The following is a 14,943-nucleotide window of genomic DNA, read 5'->3' as shown; positions in this document are numbered from 1 at the left end:
CTAGTTTTAGAACTGGACAAATTACACCCATGGTATAGAGGTCTTCTACACAGCGTAAGAACGCCTCTCTTTTTGTCTGGTCTACAGACAAACGTGAAAGATGAAATCTCCCTCTTGGGAGAAAATCCTTGAATTCTAGTCGATACCCTGGGTCACAATTTCTAATGCCCAGGGATCCTGAACATCCCTTGCCCAAGCCTGAGCGAAAAGAGAAAGTCTGTCTCCTACTAAATCTGGTCCCGGATCGGGGGCTGCCCTTTCATGCTGTCTTGGTAGCAGTAGCGGGCTTCTTAGCCTGTTTACCTTTATTCCAGGTCTGGTTAGGTCTCCAGACTGACTTGGATTGTGCAAAAACACAATTTATGCTTACCTGATAAATTTATTTCTCTTGTGGTGTATCCAGTCCACGGATCATCCATTACTTGTGGGATATTCTCATTCCCAACAGGAAGTTGCAAGAGGACACCCACAGCAGAGCTGTAATATAGCTCCTCCCCTAACTGTCATAGCCAGTTATTGGACCGAAAACAAGCCGAGAAAGGAGGAACCATAGGGTGTAGTGGTTACTGTAGTTTAAATTTAAAAATTACCTGCCTTAAAATGACAGGGCGGGCCGTGGACTGGATACACCACAAGACAAATAAATTTATCAGGTAAGCATAAATTGTGTTTTCTCTTGTAAGGTGTATCCAGTCCACGGATCATCCATTACTTGTGGGATACCAATACCAAAGCTAAAGTACACGGATGAAGGGAGGGACAAGGCAGGAACTTAAATGGAAGGAACCACTGCCTGTAAAACTTTTCTCCCAAATATAGCCTCCGAAGAAGCAAAAGTATCAAATTTGTAAAATTTTGAAAAAGTATGAAGCGAAGACCAAGTCGCCGCCTTGCAAATCCGTTCAACAGAAGCCTCATTTTTAAAGGCCCAAGTGGAAGCCACAGCTCTAGTGGAATGAGCTGTAATCCTTTCAGGAGGCTGCTGTCCAGTAGTCTCATAGGCTAAGCGGATTAAGCTTCTTAGCCAAAAAGAAAAAGAGGTTGCCAAAGCCTTTTGACCTCTCCTCTGTCCAGAGTAGACAACAAACAAAGCAGATGTTTGACGAAAATCTTTAGTAGCTTGTAAGTAAAACTTTAAAGCACAGACCATGTCTAGATTGTGTAACACAAGGATGGAACCACAATCTCTTGATTGATATTCTTGTTAGATACCACCTTAGGTAAGAACCCAGGTTTGGTACGCAGGACTACCTTATCCGTATGAAAAATCAGATAAGGAGAATCACATTGTAAGGCAGATAGCTCAGAGACTCTACGAGCCGAGGAAATAGCTACCAAAAAAAAAAAAAAAAAAGAACTTTCCAAGATAAAAGTTTGATATCTATGGAATGAAGAGGTTCAAACGGAACTCCTTGAAGAACCTTAAGAACCAAGTTTAAGCTCCATGGTGGAGCAACAGGTTCAAACACAGGCTTGATTCAAACTAAAGCTGAACGTCTGGAACATCTGCCAAACGCTAGTGCAAAAGAATAGACAGAGCAAAAATCTGTCCCTTTAAGAAACTAGCTGACAATCCTTTTTCCAAACCTTCTTGGAGAAAAGATAAAATCCTAGGAATCCTGACCTTACTCCATAAGTAACCCTTGGATTCACACCAATAAAGATATCTACGCCATACCTTATGGTAAATTTTCCTGGTGACAGGCTTTCGTGCCTGTATTAAGGTATCAATAACTGACTCGGAGAAGCCACGCTTTGCTAAAATCAAGCATTCAATCTCCAGGCAGTCAGCCTCAGAGAAATTAGATTTGAATGGTTGAAAGGACCCTGAAGTAGAAGGTCCTGTCTCAGAGGCAGAGACCATGGTGGAAAGGATGACATGTCCACTAGATCTGCATACCAGGTCCTGCGTGGCCACGCAGGTGCTATCAGAATCACTGATGCTCTCTCCTGCTTGATCTTGGCAATCAGTCGAGGGAGCAGAGGAAACGGTGGAAACACATAAGCCAGGTTGAAAGACCAGGGCGCTGCTAGAGTATCTATCAGTGTCGCCTTGGGATCCCTGGACCTGGATCCGTAACACGGAAGCTTGGCGTTCTGGCAAGACGCCATGAGATCCAGTTCTGGTTTGCCCCAACTGAGAATCAGTTGTGCAAATACCTCCGGATGGAGTTCCCACTCTCCCTGATGAAAACTCTGAAGACTTAGAAAATCCGCCTCCCAGTGATCTACACCTGGGATATGGATAGCTGATAGGTGGCAAGAGTGAATCTCTGCCCAGTGAATTATTTTTGAAACTAAACTTCTAACATCTCTAGGGAACTTCTTGTTCCCCCTCGATGGTTGATGTAAGCTACAGTCGTGATGTTGACAGACTGAAATCTGATGTACCTCAGAGTTGCTAACTGAGGCCAAACCTGAAGAGCCTTGAATATCGCTCTTAGTTCCAGAATATTTATTGGAAGGAGAGACTCCTCCTGAGTCCACGATCCCTGAGCCTTCAGGGAGTTCCAGACTGCACCCCAACCTAGAAGGCTGGCATTTGTTGTTACAATAGTCCAATCTGGCCTGCGAAGGTTATACCTTTGGACAGATGGACCCGAGATAGCCACCAGGGAAGAGGATCCCTGGTCTCTTGGTCCAGATTCAGTTGAGGGGCCAAATCTGTGTAATCCCCGCTCCACTGACTGAGCCTGCATAGTTGCAGCGGTCTGAGATGTAAGCGTGCAAACGGCACTATGTCCATTGCCGCTACCATTAAGCCGATTACTTCCATACACTGAGCCACCAAAGGGCGCGGAATGGAATGAAGAACCCGACAGGAATTTAGAAGCTTTGATAACCTGGACTCCGTCAAGGTAAATTTTCATTTCTACAGAATCTATCAGAGTCCCTAGAAAGGAAACTCTTGTGAGTGGGGATAGAGAACATTTTTCCTCGTTCACTTTCCACCCATGCAACCTCAGAAATGCCAGTACTACGTCCGTATGAGACTTGGCAATTTGGAAGTTTGACGCCTGTATCAGGATGTCGTCTAAAAAAGGGGCTACTGCTATGCCCCGCGGCCTTAGGACCACCAAAAGCGACCCTAGAACCTTTGTAAAGATTCTTGGGGCTGTAGCTAATCCAAAGGGAAGAGCTACAACTGGTAATGCCTGTCTTGAAAGGCAAACCTGAGAAACCGATGATGATCTTTGTGTATCGGAATGTGAAGATAAGCATCCTTTAGATCCACTGTAGTCATATATTGATCCTCCTGGATCAGTGGTAGGATGGTACAAATAGTTTCCATCTTGAACGACGGAACTTTGAGGAATTTGTTTAAGATCTTTAGATCCAAAATCGGTCTGAAGGTTCCCTCTTTTTTGGGAACCACAAACAGATTTGAGTAAAAACCCTGTTCCTGTTCCTCCTTTGGAACTGGATGGATCACTCCCATAACTAGGAGGTCTCGTACACAGTGTAAGAATGCCTCACTCTTTATCTGGTTTGCAGATAATTGTGAAAGGTGAAATCTCCCTTTTGGGGGGGAAGCTTTGAAGTCCAGAAGATATCCCTGGGATATAATTTCCAACGCCCAGGGATCCTGAACATCTCTTGCCCACGCCTGGGCGAAGAGTGAAAGTCTGCCCCCTACTAGATCCGTTACCGGATAGGGGGTCGTTCCTTCATGCTGTCTTAGAAACAGCAGCAGGCTTTTTGACCTGCTTACCTTTTTTCCAGGTCTGGTTTGGTCTCCAGACCGTCTTGGATTGAGCAAAAGTTCCCTCTTGAAAAAAAAAGCACAACTGTCCTCGACAGGGATAGTAGTACGCTTTGCTAGAGTAGAAACTGCTCCCTCCACCTTAGGGACTGTCTGCCATAAGTCCCGTGTGGTGGCATCTATTGGAAAACATTTTTCTAAAAATAGGAGGGGAAGAGAACGGCACACCTGGTCTATCCCATTCCTTATTAATAATTTCTGTAAACCTTTTAGGTATTGGAAAAACATCAGTACACACCGGCACTGCAAAGCATTTATCCAGTCTACAAAATTTCTCTGGCACTGCAATGGTATCACAGTCATTAAGAGCAGCTAAAACCTCCCTAAGTAACACGCGGAGGTGTTCAAGCTTAAATTTAAATGTAGAAATATTAGAATCAGGTATCTTTCCCGAGTCATTAACATCACCCACTGACTGAAGCTCTCCTTCCTCAGCTTCTGCATATTGTGAGGCAGTATCAGACATGGTTCTTAAAGCGTCAGTATGCTCTGCATTTTGTCTCACCCCAGAGCTATCTTGCTAACCTCTAAGTTCAGGTAGTCTGGCTAATACCGCTGACAGTGTATTATCCATGACTGCCGCCATGTCTTATAAAGTAAACGCTATGGGTGCCCTAGATGTACTTGCCGCAATTTGAGCGTGAGTCCCTTGGGCGGGAGTCAAAGGGTCTGACACGTGGGGAGAGTTAGTCGGCATAACTTTCCCCTCGTCAGATTCCTCTGGTGATATTTTTTTTAAAAACAGAATATGATCTTTATTGCATAAAATGAAATCAGTACATTTGGTACACATTCTAAGAGGGGGTTCCACCATGGCTTTTAAACATAATGAACAAGGAGTTTCTTCTATGTCAGACATGTTTATACAGACTAGCAATGAGACTAGCAAGCTTGGAAAACACTTTAAATCAAGTTAACAAGCAAATATAAAAAAACGGTACTGTGCCTTTAAGAGAAACAAATTTTGTCAGAATTTGAAAAACAGTGAAAAAATGCAGTAAATCAAACGAAATTTTTACAGTGTATGTAATAGACTAGCAGAGCATTGCATCCACTTGCAAATGGATGATTAACCCCTTAGTTCAAAAAACGGATCAAAAAAACGAAATAGACATTTTTTTTTTTAACAGTCACAACCAACTGCCACAGCAAGCTGTGGTCCTACCTTCCCCAATAAACGACTTTGGAAAGCCTTTGAGCCCTTTAGAGATGTCCTATAGCATACAGGGGACTCCTGAGGGAAGCTGGATGTCACAGTTTGTAATTTTAACTGCACCAACTGTAACTTTTATACTATAACAGTGGAAAGCCTCAGTAAAACAGTTTCTAGTCAAAATTTAAGCCAGCCATGTGGAAAAAACTAGGTCCCAATAAAGTTTTATCACCAATGCATATATATAAAAACGATTAAACATGCCAGCAAACGTTTATATTGCAATATCATAAGGGTATTACCCCTGGGAGTAAGCATGATACCAGTCGTTATTAAATCACTGTATTCAGGCTTAACTTACATTAATCCGGTATCAGCAGCATTTTCTAGTGTTTTCCATCTCTAGAAAAAATTATAACTGCACATACCTGATAGCAGAATAAACTGCACGCCATTCTCTCGCTGAAGTTACCTCATCTGTGTAATCCCGTCAGACATATGTGAGAATAGCAATGGATCTTAGTTACAACCTGCTAAGATCATAGAAACCTCAGGCAGATTCTTCTTCTATTTACTGCCTGAGATAAAATAGCACAACTCCGGTACTATTTAAAAATAACAAACTTTTGATTGAAGAAAATAAACTAGCTATATTTAACCACTCTCTCCTACAACATCCTAGCTTGTTGAGAGTTGCAAGAGAATGACTAGCTATGACAGTTAGGGGAGGAGCTATATTACAGCTCTGCTGTGGGTGTCCTCTTGCAACTTCCTGTTGGGAATGAGAATATCCCACAAGTAATGGATGATCCGTGGACTGGATACACCTTACAAGAGAAATTCCCCTCCTGCTTTGTGGCGGAGGAGGAAGTAGAGGGTCTACCTTTAAAGTTTCGAAAGGAACGAAAATTATTTTGTTTAGCCCTTATCTTAACAGTCTTGTCCTGAGGAAGGGCATGACCTTTACCTCCAGTAATGTTGGAAATGATCTCCTTTAGTTCAGGCCCGAATAGGGTCTTACCTTTAAAAGGAATAGCTAAAAGCTTAGATTTGGATGACACATAAGCAGACCAAGACTTAAGCCATAATGCTCTACGCGCTAAAAAGTAAATTTATGCTTACCTGATAAATTGATTCCTTCTATGATACGACGAGTCCACAGATTCATCCTTTACTTGTGGGATATTATCCTCCTGCTAACAGGAAGTGGCAAAGAGCACCACAGCAGAGCTGTCTATATAGCTCCTCCCCTGACTCCACCCCCCAGTCATTCGACCGAAGGTACAGGAAGAAAAAGGAGAAACTAAAAGGTGCAGAGGTGACTGAAGTTTTAAATAAAAAAATATAATCTGTCTTAAATTAACAGGGCGGGCCGTGGACTTGTCGTATCATAGAAGACATTTATCAGGTAAGCATAAATTTACTTTTCTTCTATAAAATACGATGAGTCCACGGATTCATCCTTTACTTGTGGGATACAATACCAAAGCTACAGGACACGGATGAACGGGAGGGACAAGACAGATGCCTAAACAGAAGGCACCACTGCTTGAAGAACTTTTCTCCCAAAATTAGCCTCCGAAGAAGCAAAAGTATCAAATTTGGAAAATTTGGAAAAGGTATGAAGTGAAGACCAAGTCATAGCCTTACAAATCTGTTCAACAGAAGCATCATTTTTAAAAGCCCATGTGGAAGCCACCGCTCTAGTAGAGTGAGCTGTAATTCTTTCAGGAGGCTGCTGTCCAGCAGTCTCATATGCCAAACGGATGATGCTTTTCAGCCAAAAAGAAAGAGAGGTAGCCGTAGCTTTTTGACCTCTACGTTTTCCAGAATAGACAACAAACAGAGAAGATGCTTGACGGAAATCTTTGGTCGCTTGCAAGTAAAACTTCAAAGCACGAACACGTCCAAGTTGTGCAACAGACGCTCCTTCTTAGAGGAAGGATTAAGACACAGGGAAGGAACAACAATTTCCTGATTAATATTCTTATTAGTAACAACCTTAGGAAGGAATCCAGGTTTGGTACGCAAAACCACCTTATCAGAATGGAAAACAAGATAAGGCGAGTCGCATTGCAATGCAGATAGTTCAGAAACTCTTCGAGCCGAAGAGATAGCAACTAAAAACAGAACTTTCCAAGATAGAAGCTTAATATCTATGGAATGCATAGGTCCAAACGGAACCCCTTGAAGAACTTTAAGAACTAAATTCAAACTCCATGGCGGAGCAACAGGTTTAAACACAGGCTAAATTCTAACCAAAGCCTGACAAAACGACTGAACGTCTGGAACATCTGCCAGACGCTTGTGCAGTAAAATTTACAAAGCAGATATCTGTCCCTTTAAGGAACTAGCTGATAACCCTTTCTCCAATCCTTCTAGGAGAAAGGACAAAATCCTAGGAATCCTGAACTTACTCTATGAGAAGCTTTTGGATTCACACCAATAAAGATATTTACGCCATATCTTATGGTAAATCTTCCTAGTGAAAGGGCTTTCGAGTCTGAATCAAGGTATCTATGACCGACTCAGACAATCCTCGCTTAGATAAAATCAAGCGTTCAATTTCCAGGCAGTCAGCCGCAGAGAAACTAGATTAGGATGCTGGAACGGACCTTAAATAGGAAGGTCCTGTCTCAGTGGCAGTGTCCACGGTGGTAGAGATGACATTTCCACCAGGTCTGCATACCAAGTCCTGCGTGGGCACGCAGGTGCTATCAAAATCACAGAAGCCCTCTCCTGTTTGATTCTGGCAATCAGACGAGGAAGGAGAGCAAATAGTGGAAACACATAAGCAAGGTTGAAAGACCAAGGTACTGCTAGAGCATCTATCAGTACTGCTTGGGGATCCCTTGATCTGGACTCGTAACAAGGAAGTTTGGCATTCTGACGAGATGCCATCAGATCCAATTCTAGTGTGCCCCATTGATGAATCAATTGTGCAAACACATCCGGATGGAGCTCCCACTCCCCCGGATGAAAAGTCTGACGACTTAGAAAATCCACTTCCCAGTTCTCCACTCCTGGGATATAGATTGCTGATAGATGGTAAGAGTGAGTCTCTGCCCATCAAATTATTTTGGAAACCTCTATCATCGTTAGAGAATTCTTTGTTCCCCCCTGATGATTGATATATGCTACAGTCGTGATATTGTCCGACTGGAATCTTATGAATCTGGCCAAAGCCAGCTGAGGCCACGCCTGAAGCGCGTTGAATATCGCTCTCAGCTCTAGAATATTTATTGGAAGGAGAGCCTCCTCCTGAGTCCACACACACTGTGCTTTCAGGGAATTCCACACTGCACCCCAGCCCAATAGGCTGGCGTCCGTCGTCACTATGACCCATTGTGGCCTGCGGAAAAACATTCCCTGGGACAGATAATCCTGTGACAACCACCAAAGAAGAGAGTCTCTGGTCTCTTGATCCAGATTTATCTGAGGAGATACATTTGCATAATCCCCATTCCACTTTCTGAGCATGCATAGTTGCAGTGGTCTGAGATGCAAGCGAGCAAACGGAACTATGTCCATTGCCGCTACTATTAGTCCAATTACCTCCATACACTGAGCCACTGACAGCCGAGGAATGGAATGAAGTGCTCGGCAGGTGGTTAAGATCTTTCATTTTCTGACCTCCGTCAGAAAAATTTTCATGTTTACCGAATCTATCAGAGTTCCCAGGAATGGAACTCTTGTGAGAGGGATAAGTGAACTCTTCTTTACGTTCACCTTCCACCCGTGAGACCTTAGAAAAGCCAAAACGATGTCCATGTGAGATTTGGCTAGTTGGTAAGTTGACGCCTGAATTAAGATATCGCTCAGATAAGGCGCCACTGCTATGCCCCGCGGCCTTAGAACTGCCAAAAGGGACCCTAGCACTTTTGTAAAAATTATTGGAGCTGTGGCCAACCCGAAGGGAAGAGCCACAAACTGGTAATGCTTGTCCAGAAAGGCGAACCTGAGGAACTGGTGATGATCTTTGTGGAAAAGAATGTGAAGATACGCATCCTTCAAATCCACGGTTGTCTATTGAACCTCCTGGATCATTGGTAAAATAGTCCGAATGGTCTCCATCTTGAAGGATGGGACTCTGAGAAATTTTTTTAGGATCTTGAGATCTAAGTCTACGGTTTAGAGAGGAGCGCCAAAAGAGGCAAGGTCTAGTGTGTGTGGTCGTGATGTTATAATACAGTTGGTGAATACCTATGTTAGTACTGGGTAGGTACTACGGATTGGCCTTGAAGGCTCCAGGAACTATTCAACAATAATATATAAAATATTAAATTACAATTTATTACAAATTACAGTAGTAAACATGGATCCATGGTACATAAAACAAATGAACATAAAATCAGTACAATAAAGAGTAAGTATAAAAATGTATACAAAAAAGTGTAAACAAAAAAGTGTAAAAAGATGCCAAATGAATGAGTAGGATCCTTCCAAGGAAGTGACCCAATCTGTGGCTGATTAAAATCTAACAGGTTGTTCTTAAAAACAAAAGAAGAGGTTGGAGTGAGGGTCGATAATCGTCACTACCGTCCACCTCCAAGATACTGTTGTCTACACCCTTGTGAGGGTGTTGGCTTGATGGTAAAACAACACAATCAAATGAATACAATTAAATGAATTATACATGAAATGATAATATAACAAAGAAAAATTTCAAAGTAAGACAGATGGATATTCTAAAAGGTGGATAAAAAAGTGAGGTCAAAAAACAGAATTTATGTTTACCTGATAAATTACTTTCTCCAACGGTGTGTCCGGTCCACGGCGTCATCCTTACTTGTGGGATATTCTCTTCCCCAACAGGAAATGGCAAAGAGCCCAGCAAAGCTGGTCACATGATCCCTCCTAGGCTCCGCCTACCCCAGTCATTCGACCGACGTTAAGGAGGAATATTTGCATAGGAGAAACCATATGATACCGTGGTGACTGTAGTTAAAGAAAATAAATTATCAGACCTGATTAAAAAACCAGGGCGGGCCGTGGACCGGACACACCGTTGGAGAAAGTAATTTATCAGGTAAACATAAATTCTGTTTTCTCCAACATAGGTGTGTCCGGTCCACGGCGTCATCCTTACTTGTGGGAACCAATACCAAAGCTTTAGGACACGGATGATGGGAGGGAGCAAATCAGGTCACCTAGATGGAAGGCACCACGGCTTGCAAAACCTTTCTCCCAAAAATAGCCTCAGAAGAAGCAAAAGTATCAAACTTGTAAAATTTGGTAAAAGTGTGCAGTGAAGACCAAGTCGCTGCCCTACATATCTGATCAACAGAAGCCTCGTTCTTGAAGGCCCATGTGGAAGCCACAGCCCTAGTGGAATGAGCTGTGATTCTTTCGGGAGGCTGCCGTCTGGCAGTCTCGTAAGCCAATCTGATGATGCTTTTAATCCAAAAAGAGAGAGAGGTAGAAGTTGCTTTTTGACCTCTCCTTTTACCGGAATAAACAACAAACAAGGAAGATGTTTGTCTAAAATCCTTTGTAGCATCTAAATAGAATTTTAGAGCGCGAACAACATCCAAATTGTGCAACAAACGTTCCTTCTTCGAAACTGGTTTCGGACACAGAGAAGGTACGATAATCTCCTGGTTAATGTTTTTGTTAGAAACAACTTTTGGAAGAAAACCAGGTTTAGTACGTAAAACCACCTTAAGGAGGAGAACACTGCAGAGCAGATAATTCTGAAACTCTTCTAGCAGAAGAAATTGCAACCAAAAACAAAACTTTCCAAGATAATAACTTAATATCAACGGAATGTAAGGGTTCAAACGGAACCCCCTGAAGAACTGAAAGAACTAAGTTGAGACTCCAAGGAGGAGTCAAAGGTTTGTAAACAGGCTTGATTCTAACCAGAGCCTGAACAAAGGCTTGAACATCTGGCACAGCTGCCAGCTTTTTGTGAAGTAACACAGACAAGGCAGAAATCTGTCCCTTCAGGGAACTTGCAGATAATCCTTTTTCCAATCCTTCTTGAAGGAAGGATAGAATCTTAGGAATCTTAACCTTGTCCCAAGGGAATCCTTTAGATTCACACCAACAGATATATTTTTTCCAAATCTTGTGGTAAATCTTTCTAGTTACAGGCTTTCTGGCCTGAACAAGAGTATCGATAACAGAATCTGAGAACCCTCGCTTCGATAAGATCAAGCGTTCAATCTCCAAGCAGTCAGCTGGAGTGAGACCAGATTCGGATGTTCGAACGGACCTTGAACAAGAAGGTCTCGTCTCAAAGGTAGCTTCCATGGTGGAGCCGATGACATATTCACCAGATCTGCATACCAAGTCCTGCGTGGCCACGCAGGAGCTATCAAGATCACCGACGCCCTTTCCTGATTGATCCTGGCTACCAGCCTGGGGATGAGAGGAAACGGCGGGAATACATAAGCTAGTTTGAAGGTCCAAGGTGCTACTAGTGCATCCACTAGAGCCGCCTTGGGATCCCTGGATCTGGACCAGTAGCAAGGAACTTTGAAGTTCTGACGAGAGGCCATCAGATCCATGTCTGGAATGCCCCACAGTTGAGTGACTTGGGCAAAGATTTCCGGATGGAGTTCCCACTCCCCCGGATGCAATGTCTGACGACTCAGAAAATCCGCTTCCCAATTTTCCACTCCTGGGATGTGGATAGCAGACAGGTGGCAGGAGTGAGACTCCGCCCATAGAATGATTTTGGTCACTTCTTCCATCGCCAGGGAACTCCTTGTTCCCCCCTAATGGTTGATGTACGCAACAGTTGTCATGTTGTCTGATTGAAACCGTATGAACTTGGCCCTCGCTAGCTGAGGCCAAGCCTTGAGAGCATTGAATATCGCTCTCAGTTCCAGAATATTTATCGGTAGAAGAGATTCTTCCCGAGACCAAAGACCCTGAGCTTTCAGGGATCCCCAGACCGCGCCCCAGCCCATCAGACTGGCGTCGGTCGTGACAATGACCCACTCTGGTCTGCGGAAGGTCATCCCTTGTGACAGGTTGTCCAGGGACAGCCACCAACGGAGTGAGTCTCTGGTCCTCTGATTTACTTGTATCCTCGGAGACAAGTTTGTATAGTCCCCATTCCACTGACTGAGCATGCACAGTTGTAATGGTCTTAGATGAATGCGCGCAAAAGGAACTATGTCCATTGCCGCTACCATCAAACCTATCACTTCCATGCACTGCGCTATGGAAGGAAGAGGAACGGAATGAAGTATCCGACAAGAGTCTAGAAGTTTTGTTTTTCTGGCCTCTGTCAGAAAAATCCTCATTTCTAAGGAGTCTATTATTGTCCCCAAGAAGGGAACCCTTGTTGACGGAGATAGAGAACTCTTTTCCACGTTCACTTTCCATCCGTGAGATCTGAGAAAGGCCAGGACAATGTCCGTGTGAGCCTTTGCTTGAGGAAGGGACGACGCTTGAATCAGAATGTCGTCCAAGTAAGGTACTACAGCAATGCCCCTTGGTCTTAGCACAGCTAGAAGGGACCCTAGTACCTTTGTGAAAATCCTTGGAGCAGTGGCTAATCCGAAAGGAAGCGCCACGAACTGGTAATGCTTGTCCAGGAATGCGAACCTTAGGAACCGATGATGTTCCTTGTGGATAGGAATATGTAGATACGCATCCTTTAAATCCACCGTGGTCATGAATTGACCTTCCTGGATGGAAGGAAGAATTGTTCGAATGGTTTCCATTTTGAACGATGGAACCTTGAGAAACTTGTTTAAGATCTTGAGATCTAAGATTGGTCTGAACGTTCCCTCTTTTTTGGGAACTATGAACAGATTGGAGTAGAACCCCATCCCTTGTTCTCCTAATGGAACAGGATGAATCACTCCCATTTTTAACAGGTCTTCTACACAACGTAAGAATGCCTGTCTTTTTATGTGGTCTGAAGACAACTGAGACCTGTGGAACCTCCCCCTTGGGGGAAGCCCCTTGAATTCCAGAAGATAACCTTGGGAGACTATTTCTAGCGCCCAAGGATCCAGAACATCTCTTGCCCAAGCCCGAGCGAAGAGAGAGAGTCTGCCCCCCACCAGATCCGGTCCCGGATCGGGGGCCAACATTTCATGCTGTCTTGGTAGCAGTGGCAGGTTTCTTGGCCTGCTTTCCCTTGTTCCAGCCTTGCATTGGTCTCCAAGCTGGCTTGGCTTGAGAAGTATTACCCTCTTGCTTAGAGGACGTAGCACTTTGGGCTGGTCCGTTTCTACGAAAGGGACGAAAATTAGGTTTATTTTTGGCCTTGAAAGGCCGATCCTGAGGAAGGGCATGGCCCTTACCCCCAGTGATATCAGAGATAATCTCTTTCAAGTCAGGGCCAAACAGCATTTTCCCCTTGAAAGGAATGTTAAGTAGCTTGTTCTTGGAAGACGCATCAGCTGACCAAGATTTCAACCAAAGCGCTCTGCGCGCCACAATAGCAAACCCAGAATTCTTAGCCGCTAACCTAGCCAATTGCAAAGTGGCGTCTAGGGTGAAAGAATTAGCCAATTTGAGAGCATTGATTCTGTCCATAATCTCCTCATAAGGAGGAGAATCACTATCGACCGCCTTTACCAGCTCATCGAACCAGAAACACGCGGCTGTAGCGACAGGGACAATGCATGAAATTGGTTGTAGAAGGTAACCCTGCTGAACAAACATCTTTTTAAGTAAACCTTCTAATTTTTTATCCATAGGATCTTTGAAAGCACAACTATCTTCTATGGGTATAGTGGTGCGTTTGTTTAAAGTGGAAACCGCTCCCTCGACCTTGGGGACTGTCTGCCATAAGTCCTTTCTGGGGTCGACCATAGGAAACAATTTTTTAAATATGGGGGGAGGGACGAAAGGAATACCGGGCCTTTCCCATTCTTTATTTACAATGTCCGCCACCCGCTTGGGTATAGGAAAAGCTTCTGGGAGCCCCGGGACCTCTAGGAACTTGTCCATTTTACATAGTTTCTCTGGGATGACCAACTTGTCACAATCATCCAGAGTGGATAATACCTCCTTAAGCAGAATGCGGAGATGTTCCAACTTAAATTTAAACGTAATCACATCAGGTTCAGCTTGTTGAGAAATGTTCCCTGAATCAGTAATTTCTCCCTCAGACAAAACCTCCCTGGCCCCATCAGACTGGTTTAGGGGCCCTTCAGAACCATTATTATCAGCGTCGTCATGCTCTTCAGTATCTAAAACAGAGCAGTCGCGCTTACGCTGATAAGTGTGCATTTTGGCTAAAATGTTTTTGACAGAATTATCCATTACAGCCGTTAATTGTTGCATAGTAAGGAGTATTGGCGCGCTAGATGTACTAGGGGCCTCCTGAGTGGGCAAGACTCGTGTAGACGAAGGAGGGAATGATGCAGTACCATGCTTACTCCCCTCACTTGAGGAATCATCTTGGGCATCATTGTCATTGTCACATAAATCACATTTATTTAAATGAGAAGGAACTCTGGCTTCCCCACATTCAGAACACAGTCTATCTGGTAGTTCAGACATGTTAAACAGGCATAAACTTGATAACAAAGTACAAAAAACGTTTTAAAATAAAACCGTTACTGTCACTTTAAATTTTAAACTGAACACACTTTATTACTGCAATTGCGAAAAAATATGAAGGAATTGTTCAAAATTCACCAAAATTTCACCACAGTGTCTTAAAGCCTTAAAAGTATTGCACACCAAATTTGGAAGCTTTAACCCTTAAAATAACGGAACCGGAGCCGTTTTTAACTTTAACCCCTTTACAGTCCCTGGTGTCTGCTTTGCTGAGACCCAACCAAGCCCAAAGGGGAATACGATACCAAATGACGCCTTCAGAAAGTCTTTTCTATGTATCAGAGCTCCTCACACATGCGACTGCATGTCATGCCTCTCAAAAACAAGTGCGCAACACCGGCGCGAAAATGAGGCTCTGCCTATGATTTGGGAAAGCCCCTAAAGAGAAAGGTGTCTAAAAAAGTGCCTGCCGATATAATCTTATCAAAATACCCAGATTAAATGATTCCTCAAGGCTAAATATGTGTTAATAATGAATCGATTTAGCCCAGAA

This window comes from Bombina bombina, chromosome 6, assembly GCF_027579735.1.
Source record: "Bombina bombina isolate aBomBom1 chromosome 6, aBomBom1.pri, whole genome shotgun sequence".
NCBI lineage: Eukaryota > Metazoa > Chordata > Amphibia > Anura > Bombinatoridae > Bombina > Bombina bombina.
Note: the sequence above shows the minus strand (reverse complement) of the source record.